Source organism: Jaculus jaculus, chromosome 6 (assembly GCF_020740685.1).
Source record: "Jaculus jaculus isolate mJacJac1 chromosome 6, mJacJac1.mat.Y.cur, whole genome shotgun sequence".
In the NCBI taxonomy this organism is placed as follows: Eukaryota; Metazoa; Chordata; class Mammalia; order Rodentia; family Dipodidae; genus Jaculus; species Jaculus jaculus.
The window spans coordinates 5,086,711-5,100,504 of record NC_059107.1 but is presented as its reverse complement, the minus strand read 5'-3'; the positions used below and the strand labels follow the sequence as shown (position 1 = coordinate 5,100,504).

Below are 13,794 nucleotides of genomic sequence, written 5' to 3'. Positions count from 1 at the left end.
CACGTGGGCGTGTCCCGCGCTCCGGATACTTTGTGTCGGGAGCCCAGGGTCCCCGCGGGGCCGGGGCCGGACCCCTGGCTCTCTGCAGTTCCGAGCCCGGGCACGTCTAGTCCGCCCGGGCTCGGCTCGGGGTCCCGCGCCGGCCGCCACCAGTACCCTGGGGACGCCGCGAGGCCGTGCAGGAGGCCCGGGAACCCCTGGTCTCCATCAGTGCCGGTCCCCAGGCCGCTCCTTCCTCCTTCCCCAGCGCTTCCACCCGGCGCGACCCGCGCGTCCCCGCGCACGCACGCACGCACCTCCACCCCCGCCTCCGACGGCCCCGTGCCGGAACGCACGCAGCCCGGGGGCGGCGGCTGCGGGCTGGGAAGGGAGCAGGGCTCCGGCGGGGCTGGGCGGGCTGAGGGCGGAGCTCCGGGGCCCGGCGCGCTGGGCCGGGGCGTGTCCGCGCCGCCGCGCTCCGCTCCGCCCCGCCCTCGGCCCGCCGCCCCGCTCCGCTCGGTTCCTCGTCGCCGCAGCCCCCGCCGTTACTCCCGCCGCCGCCGCCGCCCCGGAGGTAAGCGCCGGGGAAAGCGCCCGGGTCCCGAGGGCGCCCCGGATCTCCGGTCGGGCTCCCGGGCTGGGGCGGGGGGCCGTGGGGCCGGCGATGCGGGGAGGAGCGGAGGAGAGGGCGCAGGGGCCTAGCCGGGTCCCGGGCACCGAGCGGGGGCTGTTTGCGCTGGCCTGGCCGGTCCGCGGCCGGCGCAGGTGGGCACTGAGGGTACCGGGCCGGGCAGATGCGCGGAGAATCGTCCTGAGCGCCCGGACCCGGGAGCCAGGGAGCCGAGGGACGAGCGGGCGGAAAGGGCATGGGCCGCCGCGTGGAGGCCCGGCGGGCCGCGCGTCTAGGTGACCTTCCCCCGCGGCGCCCTCTGGACCTCGATGCCGCCAGCCCGGCTCGGGGCGGAACCCTCCGGTAGCCCACGCTCGCCCGGCCAGGCCCATGGGCCTTTGCTGGCCGAGCTGCCTCCGCTTGGATGAGCTTTGGGGAACAGCCATTGCCCCGGTGCCCCCCGGCCCTGGCCAGCCCATGCCCGGAGAAGCTGGCGTCTGGCACCTTCCGAGCGTGCCAGCGCCTTCCCGGACGGAACAGGCTGTCCAGAGTGGACTTAGGCCGCAGGGACCTGGACCTGGACCCGGACGAGAGAGGTTTAGCCACGGGAAGACGTGACCCCGCGGGCAGCGATGTGGCCAGCCTCGGGGGCGTTGGAAGGGTTCCTGGTGGGGTGGCTCATTCATTCTCAGAGGTGCACTCAGGAGACTGGTTCAGAGCCTGACACTAGATTGGAGGTCCACAACCCTAGCGATTTGTCCAAGGTCACGCAGGCAGATCCCAAACTTCGGTTTCCCATCTGTGGAATTATACTTCGTTGGGTTTGGAGGCAGAATAACAGGACGCAGTTAACACGAAATATTCAGAACAGTCTGCCATGCGCAAGGTCTCCCTAGACGACCCGACACCGGGAAGCTCTAGGGGAGGCCGGATCCCCCCCCACCATGTGTTCTACCGGATGGGACTCCATAAAGGTACGCCCTGTTGCCTTCTCATTAACGACAGCCGTGTACCTGGTTTTGAGTAATCTTGACGACAGCTCAGTTTACAAATTGACAGGTCAGGCTGGAGCAGTGCAGTCCCCGAATGGAGAGACTGGCCCAACCCCGGGCTACCTAAAGTCCCATCTACCTGACCGGCGCCCTTCTCCAGGGGAGAGGGAAGGACTCCTTGGCCTTATCTTGCTGGCGGCCAGGCTAGGCCAGTCTTTCTCTGAACTGAGCTCCTGTAGGGCCAAGCTCAGGCCCCAAGCCGCTTTAGGGTCTAAAATGGGCCAGCTGACACACAGTGGGTGCTTGAGAAAGACTGGGGGGGGGGTGGCCAATGCATTTGTTGTATCCACCCGGATTGACAGGGTGACACGTGGTAGGAGCACCTTAAGTAGTGAATGGGGCTGCGGGCTCAAGTCACTGCCCCGTCGATCCCAAGCATCCTTCTCACACGTCCAGAAGTCAGCCTTGTGTACCAGCACACACATTTCTTTTTAAATTTTATTTGCAAGCAGAGAGAGAGAGAGAGAGGGAGGGAGGGAGGGAGGGAGGAAGGGAGGAAGGAAGGAGACAGAGGAAGAATGGGCACATCAGGGCCTCTAGCTATTGCAAACAAACTCCAAACACATGCTCCCCCTTGTGCATCTGGCTTACGTGGGCACTGGGGAATCGAACCTGGGTTAAGGTAAGTGCCTTAACCGCTAAGCCATCTCTCCAGCCCCCAGCACACATATTTCACTAACTATTATGGTGCACACAGTCCTGGAGCTGTGAGAGGCAGAAACTGTTTTCTGACTGGAAGTCACTGCATCAAATATATTGTCTTCATTTCATGACTTTCCAAGCCCATGGGGACCTTGTCAAACTGATGTTTCTGGGCTTGAAGCTAGAGGGACGTGGGTGAATAGGATTCTGCCTAAGGCCTTGGGCCTGTGGTACCTCCTCTTTCCTGATGGTGGCTGTGTTGGTGGCTTCTGCATGAGTTGTCCTGAAGGGGTCTGGCCCCAGGGGGAACGGGTGCTCACACTGATTACTTTTTTCTTTTTTTTTTGCTCTAGCCCAGGCTGACCTGCAACTCATGTTGATCCTCCTACCTCTGCCTCCGACGTGCTGGGATTAAAGGCGTGCGCCACCACGTCCGGCTTAGTCACTTACTTTTATTTCTGCTATCCTAGAATGGGCCTTCGGCAGGTGCTGTTAGTAGTCGGGGTCCAGGAGTCCCATCCAGAAGTTATGCTGGTCCTAAGGCAGATGTGGTGGTGGGGAGGGCCGTCCTTCCCCCACCTTAACTTCATGCAGAGCTGGGCTATAAGGAGCCTAAAAATGCAGCCCCGGCTTACCCGAGCCATAGAATAGAGCCCAGTACAGGCTAAGTGGCTTTCTTAGGTCTCAGTTTCTCTCTTTTTTTTTTTTTTTTGAGGAAAGGTTTCACTCTAGCCTAGGCTAACCTGGAATTCACTGTGTAGTCCAGGCTGGCCTCAAACTCATAGCAATCCTTCTACTTCAGCCTCCTGAGTGTTTCTTTTTTTTTTTTTCTTTTTTAAACATTTTATTTATCTATTTTATTTATTTATTGGAGACAGAGAGAGAGAGAAAATGGGCACACCAGAGACTTGAGCCACTACAAATGAACTCCAGATGCATGCGTCACCTTGTGCATCTGGCTTATGTGGGACCTGGAGAATTGAATCTGGGTCCTTAGGCTTCACAGGCCACCGCCTTAACCGCTAAGCCATCTCTCCACCTCAGTTTTTAATCTTTTGTTTTGTTTCTAGGTAGGGTTAGGGTCTCACTTTAGCCCAGGCTGACTTGGAACTCACTGTAGCACCAGGCTGCCCTCAAACTCACAGTGACCTTATACTCCAGTCTCCTGAGTGCTGGGGTTAAAGGCATATACCAGCATGCCCAGCTGCTATAATTTAAAAAAATTTTTTTTTGTTTATTTATTTATTTGAGAGCAACAGAGAGAGAGAGAGAGAGAGAGAGAGAGAGAGAAAGAGGCACAGAGAGAGAGAGAGAGTGGGCGTGCCAGGGCCTCCAGCCACTGCAACCGAACTCCAGACGCGTGCGCCCCCTTGTGCATCTGGCTAACGTGGGTCCTGGAGAATTGACCCTCGAACCGGGGTCCTTAGGCTTCACAGGCAAGCGCTTAACTGCTGAGCCATCTCTCCAGCCGAATTTTTTTTTTTTTTTTTGAGAGAGGCTCTCATGGAGCCTAGGCTAGAACTCCCTGTGTAGGTGAGGGTGACCTTAAACTCCTGATCCTCATGCCCTGACATGACAAGCATCCACCGCCGTGCCCACTTCTGCCACGTCATTCTTGCCCATCCTGGGAGCCAGCCGTGTGTTCTGTGTCATTGCTGTGAGTGCTTTGAGCTTGGGGACAGAGGCGAGGTGTCACCCAGGTGGCAGAGTGACATGGCCGGTGTTCACACCGCACCTCCGCTGCTGTTCCGAGGAGCCGAGAGATATGAATGCCGTGCAAGGGAGCAGTGGCTGCTTAGTTGGGAGCAGCCTGAGCTTGGGTGAGGCTGGTGTTGCCTGCTGGTAGTGGACAGTGCTCAGAGGAGTCACCCTGTTTGCAGCAAGGAGCTGGGTGTTAGAAGGACCAGTTTTCCTTGTGATCAGGTAGAAAGGATTCTTCCAGGATCTGACTAGACAATAACCAGCTAAACAATGTCTCTTTATGGACAGAGGGCACTCGGGACCCTGTAGTACAGGGTGACCTTTTGGCCACATGCTCAGCAGTCATTGTAACAAGAAATATGCAAAACAAGAGCTTCATTTGGTTTCCAGTGTAGCAGACAGCTTCAGGTCACTGAGATGAACTTCCAGACCAGACACAGTTACAGAGAAAGAGAATTTGTTTGAAGCTGACAGATCCAGGGGAAGTTTCAAATGGCAGAAGAAGCTGGCCTGCTTTCACAGGTTCAGAGAGACAGAGAAGCCACAGGCCACCACAGGCAAGGAAGCACACTTCAGGAACTCCCGGTGGAGCTCTGCGTATCTTTAGATCCACCCCACACCTAAGAGCTGGACCCTAGGATCCGCCTCTAGCCGCGTGGCTGCAGAGCTCAATGCAAACCTGAATAAAATCCTGAATATATTGGAACCATCCATTCAGACCACCACACCCATCATCACAAAATACCAAAACAAAACAAAAAGCCTGTTTTTCTGGGCCGATGATGTAGCTTCAGGCTTGCCCGGCTTGTGCGAGGCCTGGATGACCCTGAGCACTGCATGAACCAGGTGTGGCGGTACCTGCCTTGCAGGAGGCAGGGGCACGAGGAGCTGTTTGAAGTCACCATCCCTGCTTATGTACTGAGTTTGAAGCCAGGCCTGGCTATATGAGACCCAGTCTAAAAACCACTCCCCCCTCAAGCCCGACTTCATGTGTCTATCATCTACCATCTTCTTAATAAAATACCTGCTGCATTTGCTGCATGTGTGTTGTATTATCAGCCACAGAATTAAGGGCTATGTATTAAGGAAAAATGAAATGCGTAGAGGTATGTGGCTTGCTCAAAGTTACTCGCCTAGAAAGCAGAGTAGGCATACACTCAGGTCTATGAAACTCCTAAGGCTACCCACTTAGTCTGTCCTGTCCGGTCCCATCCCCAGCCCCAGGGCCAGAGAAGCTGTGGCCATGCAGGAGCTCTGTTGTGCCCGAACTCTAGGCCCTGGCATGCTGGGCTGCTAACCCGTCCTCTCCCCTTGATGGGTGGGCGAGTAGGTGGGCAGGCTGAACCTTGTGGAAGGCTGTGCTGGGGTAGCAGCCCAGCTCCAGGGCGTTTCAAAATAAAAGCTGCTCCTGGAAAGCCAGGCTCCCCCCCCACCCCCCCAGGCTCTTGTGGATGGTGGCGTGGTGTTCAGAGTACCTAGCCGGCATCTGGAACCAGGGGCTGTGCCTGGGGAGAAAGTGCTCGTGTGTGTGTGTGTGTGTGTGTGTGTGTGTGTGTGTGTGTCTCCCCTGAGTGTGTCCGCTGAGACACACCCTCTGACAGGGAAGTTGTTTTTTCTGGTCCCCAGGGATAGGGAGGTGACTTTGCTTTACTGTAATCCTAGCCGGTCTGATGCCGCGCTGTAGCGGACCTGCTGTTGTCTGGGATGGCGTTGAGACGCAGCAGCGCGCGAGGCTGTCCGCAGAGTGTTTGTGAGTGGAGTCCTGGACGGTGACAGCGCGGAGGTAGATTTGGTTGCTACGTTGGCTGGACTCCCGGCAGGCGTCTGGTGTGCCCTTGCGGGGGCTCTTGAGCGTCGGGTGCCTGAGAGGGAGTGTGCCCTGTCACAGCCAGTGTGTCTTCTGCCGGGCTGATGACCCTTCAGTAGTCACTCCTGTACAGGTCACCTGGGTGGACTGGGGCATGTCATGGCAGGGTGGCTCTTGGTCTTTGCAAACTGGCCCTGCCCCTTTGCTTTTTTTTTTTTTTAAAAAATTATTTATTTATTTATTTGAGAGCGACAGACACAGAGTGAAAGACAGATAGAGGGAGAGAGAGAGAATGGGCGCGCCAGGGCCTCCAGCCTCTGCAAACGAACTCCAGACGCGTGCGCCCCCTTGTGCATCTGGCTAACGTGGGACCTGGGGAACCGAGCCTCGAACCGGGGTCCTTAGGCTTCACAGGCAAGTGCTTAACCGCTAAGCCATCTCTCCAGCCCCCCCTTTGCTTTTGAGGGGTCACCTCTGGTGTCACCTGTGCTAGCAGACTTTGCCTCCCGGCTCTTCTGGCTGCGCCCGGGTCCCACTGCTGTCGGTGTGGTGGCTGTTGGCTCTCATGCCACAGAAAGAGCCTGTGTCAAGGTTGTGGTTCTGCCGGCTGGGTGGTGCAGCGTGAGCCTGCGCTTGTCAGTGCCCTGCCTCTTAGGTGCATGGTACACATGTGAGCATGCATGCTGGCATACATACATGACTGCTGCCTGTTTCCAAATCTGTTTGGCCAGTTCCTGGGTGATTGGCACGCACACGGAAGGTAGGGAGCTCTGCCTTATTCCGGCCCTCTGGGCAGATCGGCCGAGTCATTAGTGGTCACCCGAGAGTGAAGTGTATCCCGTGGGCTTTGCCCAGTGGTCACTGTACCATCTCGCTGTGGTCTGGTCTGTCCTTGGAACCCGTGTGGACACTGCCCAGATGGCTTTTCCTTCTGACATCTACTGTAGTGAACTGTGGGAACATCATTGGCTTTGAACATTTTCTGTTCTTAGAAAAACTGTCAACACACACCATTTAAATAATGCAGTTGAATAAAAGCGGCGAGAGTCCACCTGAGCCCCACGCCTTCCCCAGCCGCCTCTCCCCAGAAGTAGCTCCAAGGCAGCCAGTTTGCAGGTAGCTTGTGTCTTACCACTCTTTACCATCCGTTCACAAGTCTGTGAATACATAAAGGTAGGTCTGTGAAAGGTCTCCTAACTAATTAAATGGATTGGGAATTTTCTGTGGCTTTTTAAAGCAAGACTTTTGTTTTGAAACAGGGTCTCATTTTGCCCAGGCTGGCCTCCAGCTCACTATGTAGCTGAGGATAACCTTGATCTTCCGATCATCTGCCTCCACTTCTCAAGTGCTTGGATTACAGGCTTTTGCCATGGCACCCTCCTCACCTCGTTATTTCATTTATTTAAATGAGAGAGAGAGAGGGAGGGAGGATGTGCACGCCAGGGCCTCTAGCCACTGCAAATGAACTCCAGACGCATGTGCCACCGAGTGCATCTGGTGTACATGGGTCCTGGGGAGACGAGCCTGGGTCGTTAGGCTTTGCAGGCAAGTGCCTTAGCTGCTAAGCCATCTCTCCAGTCCTATTATTTATTTTTTTAAAAAATATTTTATTTATTTATTTGAGTGAGACACACACACAGAGAAAGAGAGAGAGAGAGAGAGAGAGGCTTCCAGCCACTGCACATGAACTCCAAACGCGGGCACCCCCTTGTCCATCTGGCTAACATGGGTCCTGGAGAATCTAGCCTCGAACCGGGGTCCTTAGGCTTCACAGGCAAGTGCTTAACCACTAAGCCATTTCTCCAGCCCCCTATTATTTATTTTTTTAAAAAATATTTTATTTATTTATTTGAGTGAGACAGAAAGAGTGAGTATGAGTATGGGCATGCCAGGGCCTTCAGCCACTGCAGATGAACTGCAGATACATGTGCCACTTTATGCATCTGGCTTGAGGTGGGTACTGAGGAATCAAACCCAGGCTGTCAGGCTTTCTAAGCAAGTGCCTTTAGCCAATGGGCTGTCTCCAACCCCTCACCCCATTATTCTTGGTAACCTCATAGTACTCCTTAGTCTGAAAAAGACTTTACTTTTGGTACATTCATGTTCCTGTCAGGAACATGCAGGTGACTTTCAGTCTTGGTGTGTGTCATGCTGCAGTGGCTCAGTGTGTCTGGAGGGCTAACCATGGTGGGTAGGGTTCCTAGGAGTGGCACTTCCACCAAGGTCATTGCTCAGTTAATTGTCCACCCTTTGCCCTGCAAAAAAATGTACTGCAGGACTCACACTTGGTGTGAACAACACTGCTCTTCATACCTTGATGGACACTGAGCACCAACATCTACCTCTTCGCTAATCAGTTGGTTAAGGAATATTTCAAACACACATTCTAAAAATAAATTGTTATTATTTTTTGTTTTGGTTTTTTGAGGTAGGGTTTAACTCTAGTCCAGGCTGACCTGGAATTCACTATGGAGTCTCAGGGTGGCCTCGAACTCTTGGCGATTCTCCTACCTCTGCCTCCCGAGTGCTGGGATTAAAGGTGTGCGCTACCACACCTGGCAAGACAGGGTCTCTTATTGGCCTTCAACTCACCTAGTATTCTAGGCTGGCTGGCCACTGAGCCCCAGGTAAACCTGTTTCCGGCTCCCCAGTTTTGGGACTACAGGTGTGCCTGCCTCTGCATTTGACTGTTTCATGTGGTTCCGAGGATCACATGGAGGTCGGGGGCCCGTGAGCAAGCACTCCCCGCGCTCGCTCTGCCCTTAGTGCTCACTCTTGCTGAGTGTTACCCTGGGCTGGGCGCTTCCCACCTTGTGCTGGGGTGTGGCCGGCTGAAGTGCACAGTAGCTGCCCAGGGGCGGGCAGCGCCTCCTCCCTAAACATTGTAATTTACTTTGTTCCTGTGGTCACATAGTAAGTTTCTACTTTGTTACAATGATACTTTTTTTTTTTTTTCCCTTCTGAAGTAGAGTCCCACTCAAGCCCAGGCTGACCTCGAATTTGCTATGTCGTCTCAGGCTGGTCTCGAACTCACAGAGATCCTCCTACCTCTGCCTGCCAGAGGCTGGAATTAAAGGCGTGCACCACCATGCCTGGCTGGCTGCTTTTTTTTTTTAAATTATCATTTAAAATATTAATTTATTAGTTTATTTAAGAGAGTGAGTATGGGCACTCCAGGGCCTTTTACCACTACAAACTACCTCCAGATACATATGCCGCTCTGTGCATCTGGCTTTAAGTGGGTACTGGGGAACTGAACCTAGGCCTGCAGGCTTGGCAGGCAAGCGCCTTTATCACTGTGTCATCGCTTCAGTCCCTCCTTCGTCTTTCCAAGTAGTCTCTTTTCTATTTTGATGTCATCACATTTCTCCCCCCTCTTATTATTAAGCTATTGTGTAGGTAGAGCCAGCCAGCTTATTATTATTATTATTATCCACAGTGTCTCTCACTGAACCAGGAGCTCACTGGTCCAGCCGCAGGGTCCCCTGTCTCCAGCTCTCCAGCACTGGGTTTACAGTGCTCCCTGCCACACCTGGCTTTCACATGGGTGCTGTGCTGCCATCCTCACCCTGTGTAGCCTGGCACTCCTGCCCTCATTTTCGATCAAGGCAGCGCTGAGACCTCTGTGAGAGGGTGGGCGTAGGTGGGGGGCGGCGGCGCCGTGAGCACAGCAACTGTCACTGCCGTGCAGTTAATGAATCAGGGAGGCTGAGCCCCCGCCCCCCAGATGGGGTTATGCAAGTGTGTTGTGCAGACAGTGCACGGTGACATAATACTGTCCTGTCCTTCCCCTCTGAGCTTCCAGGATGGCTGGCTTTCTGTTTCTTAGGCTGGAGGGGAGCTTGCATAATTTGTTGAAGGTCAGCCAGGGCAAGAGTGGGTCGGTAGCTGGCGGGCTGTGGAGGAGCACCAGGGGCTTCTGTGTCTCGGGCTCATCCTTCCCAGAGTCCTTAGTGACTGCAGCCTGGCCCTGCGCATCCTGGATTCCGCACGGAGCCCCAGACCGTGCCTCGGAAGTGCTACCCAGGCAGGGCTGTAGTCTTCCCAGGCTGCTTCCTGCCTTCTGCGCGGGCAGGGCTGCCTCGGGGAGACCCAGCACCACCTCATGCTCAGCCCCACTTCTGGAGCTGGGTGGAGTGGAGACTGTGCTGGGCGCAGATCTGGTGGAAGGAGGGTCTGGGAGCTGCTGGGCGGGGCCAGCATCCTGGCAAGGGTAAGCCAGCAAGTGGGCAACTGGTCGGAGGAGACACAGGCAGACCATTATTCCTGCCCCAGACTGGTTTCTGGAAGTAGGTTCAGAGAGCTGGATGAAAATGGACATCTTCTGGGTGCCAGTGGTTCTAGTAAGCCTGAGTTTCACAGGTGAGACCGGCTTCCTTCCATCGTCTGTCTTGGTTCCTTCGCGCTGCTGGGTAAAGGTAGCGGAGGGCGGGATACGGGCATCCAAAGGGCAGAAGGGGAAGCTGCAACCACCCCGCAGTCCAGGGCCTTAGCCGGGGAGAGCCATGCTGCTGCCTCAGGCCCACGTAGGTGTGATTCTGTCGCGTGCCCCTTTCCTGTAAGGCGAGCATCACGCCTGCCTGTCTGGGTGTGGGGCCCAGAATGACACTGGGGGTGGCTGACACACGTGTGAAAATAACATAGCATCCGCAGTGGCTAACGTGGAGTCTTGTTGGCGAAGCTAGCGTGAGTTCACTTACATGCAGCAGGCACCACATGAATGAGGCATGCTGGGACTCAGGGAGGGGAGCCCTAGAGAGCCTTGTGGGTGCTCTGGTGGCCCCTCTTCTGAGCCGTGCCGTCCCGCCTCCCTCCCTCACCCCTGGCAGTAATCTTCTTAGTGGCCAGCTGCTGTAGGCTGATGTTTGCTGTGGGTGGAGGTGTGTGTGTTTTTTTGGGGGGGAGGTAGCTTTGGGTTTTAGGGATTAGTGATAACCTGAGACATTTGGGGACCATGAAATGGTGAATGTTCTGCTTTTTCCTCTAGGGGTGGGAACTGGTCTAGATGTAAAGGTGACTCGGGGGAGTAGGGTGGGTTCTGGGCGGTCTCTATTGTGGGGCTGAGGAAGAGTGGTGGGAAAAGATGTCACTCCTTAGGTCTGGGGGTCCTTAGTGGACTTAGATACTGCCCCTGGGCTGCTCCTTCCTCTGCTGTCCCAGGCTGGGCTGGGGAGGAAGACAGCCCTATATGGAGATGCTCTGTCTACAGATGGCTCTTTAATCCAGGCAGGGATGGAGAATGTTCTGGGCCTTTTGCCAAGATGTTCTGCAGGTCTCCTGGCTTCATCATTCAGGGTTATCTGGTGTTGACTTCTCAGGTCTGGGTCTAGCTGGCCATTTCTCCTGGACCTGGTATGTGGCCTGTCCTAGGGAAGCAGTGCATAGGGGGTTAATTTGGGAGAAAATGGGCAGAGGAGCGTTTCCAGACCTGGAAGAGCCAGCAGGGAAGCCTGTGTGAAGTCCATCTCCCATCTTCTCTGTGCCTGATCCTAATGTGGGCTGACCTGCCCATGGATCCAGCCTGCCCGTGTGCAAGAAATAGCAGCAGCAGTGACAAAAATAGGACAACACAAGCAGCTGCCTGCTTTTTTCTCCTCTGATACGGAGAGAGCTGGACAAAATTAGCCAAGCATCTGAAAATGTGAAGTGTGGCCCAGGCCCAGCTTCAGGATTTCCACGTGGTGGAAGTGCGCTCTCGTTCTGTGCAGTGTGCCAGAGTTGTGCTGTGGGCCCTGCAGTGCGGCCTTGGCATGCACTCTCGTTCTTCTGCAGTGTGCCAGTGTTGGGCTGTGGGCCCTGCAGTGCGGCCTTGGCATGCGCTCTCGTTCTGTGCAGTGTGCCAGTGTTGTGCTTGGGCCCTGCAGTGCGGTCTTGGCATGCGGTCTCGTTCTTCTGCAATGTGCCAGTGTTGTGCTTGGGCCCTGCAGTGCGGCCTTGGCATGCGCTCTCGTTCTGTGCAGTGTGCCAGTGTTGTGCTTGGGCCCTGCAGTGCGGCCTTGGCATGCGCTCTCGTTCTGTGCAGTGTGCCAGTGTTGTGCTTGGGCCCTGCAGTGCGGTCTTGGCATGCACTCTCGTTCTTCTGCAGTGTGCCAGTGTTGTGCTTGGGCCCTGCAGTGCAGCCTTGGCATGCGCTCTTGTTCTGTGCAGTGTGCCAGTGTTGTGCTGTGGGCCCTGCAGTGCGGCCTTGGCATGCGCTCTCGTTCTGTGCAGTGTGCCAGTGTTGGGCTGTGAGCTCTGCAGTGCCAGACTTGGCATGCGCTCTTGTTCTGTGCAGTGTGCCAGTGTTGTGCTGTGAGCTCTGCAGTGCGGCCTTGGCATGCGCTCTTGTTCTGTGCAGTGTGCCAGTGTTGTGCTGTGGGCCCTGCAGTGCGGCCTTGGCATGCGCTCTCGTTCTGTGCAGTGTGCCAGTGTTGGGTTGTGGACTCTGCAGTGCTGGTCTTGGCATGCACTCTCGTTCTGTGCAGTGTGCCAGTGTTGGGTTGTGGACTCTGCAGTGCCGGCCTTGGCATGCACTCTCGTTCTGTGCAGTGTGCCAGTGTTGTGCTGTGGGCCCTGCAGTGCCGGCCTTGGCTAGGAATCCAGCTCCCATTGACATGGTTCCCCTGGAGTCACTGGAAACTTCTCCTTGGGTCACCACTTGCCAGGAATGTGGCACGAACGTGTTCATGTGTGTGACTACATATACGTACCGTGTCGGGTGGCACTCACATGGATTTGGTATGGTGATCTAGGCATATAGTATCTGGAACCGAAGGGAACCTCCTTTCTGGTTCTTCCAGACTAATGACTTTGGAGATGGAGAGGGTGTGGGGCCTGCGCCTCCTCATGCAAGACTCTCTCTTCCAGGACCGAGGTCACAGTGTGTGCTCTACCGGATTGGAATTTTAATTCTTTGTACACAGCTTGTCAAATGAAAGCTTTCCACAGCAAAGGCTTGTTGAATTACTCTCTTTCCCTAACCACTAAGATGCATAATAAATGGTTGTTGGCTGACTGAGTTACATGTAACACTTCAAGTAGCACCTTTTTTTTTTTTGTTTGCTTAAATTTTTAACTTGGTGTTATTGATGGAGACCAAGGCTGCCTCAAGTATGTTCAGTAGGTGCAGTATCCCTAAGTCACATCCTCAGCTTTCCAAGTAGTATTTTGGTAGTTTTAAAATTTATTCATTTTGTTTACTTATTTGAAAGAGAGGGGTGGGGGAGAGTGAGAGAGAATAGGTGTGCCAGGGCCTTTAGCCACTGCAAACGAACTCCAGACACATGTGCCACCTTGTGCATCTGTCTTATGTGGATCCTGGGGAATTGAACCTGGGTCCTTAGGTTTCACAGGCAAGTGCCTTCACTGCTAAACCATCTCTTCAGCCCCACTAGCCCAGGCTGACCTAAACTCATTCTATAGCTCCAGGCTGGCCTTGAACTTATAATCCTGCTACCTCAACCTCCCGAGTGCTGGGACCAAAGGTGTAAACCCCCATGCCTGGCTTTAAATTAAGTTCTTTCTAGACATAGTGGCACATGCTTGTAATGTCAACCCTTAGGAAACTGAGGGAGAAGGATCATGAGTTCAAAGTCATCTTCAACTACACAGAGAGTTTAAGGCCAGCCAGGGCTGCAGGAGACTTTGTCTTAGGCAAAACAAAATAAAGGGGGTTAAACTCTTCCCTCGTATGTGAGGAATGGCTTAGTTCATTTTTACTATATTCCCTATGAGGTCTGTGACTCTCGAAAAGTTGTGAAAAGTTGGGCCTGTTCTGGCACATAGTAGGTACTCCGTAGATGCTTGTAGGGGAGTGCAGCCAGGGCCATGGGGCAGGGAGGCTGCCACAGAAGTGCCTGCTTCTACCTGGCGCATTTACAGGCCTCGCAGTGGACGTTTTGTAGGAAGACAGCTTCACTGGCCTCACTGCTGCTGGTCAGTGAGGGAGCTGGCTCCTGGGAATGTGCCTGGACAGAGAATTCATTCAGTCAGTCCATACTGATTCCTCCAGGGCCCTGGGTGCG

General features: G+C 54.8%; 1 protein-coding gene across 1 annotated transcript in view; it reads left to right on the top strand.

Annotated features, from left to right (window-relative positions):
* Positions 1-487: 487 nt before the first annotated feature.
* Vdac1 (voltage dependent anion channel 1) overlaps positions 488-13,794 on the top strand; it is a 32,867-nt gene continuing 19,560 nt past the window's right edge. The window contains exon 1 of the mRNA XM_045153264.1: positions 488-553. The gene's annotated coding sequence lies outside the window, so the exon portion shown is untranslated. The remainder of the gene's footprint in view (positions 554-13,794) is intronic.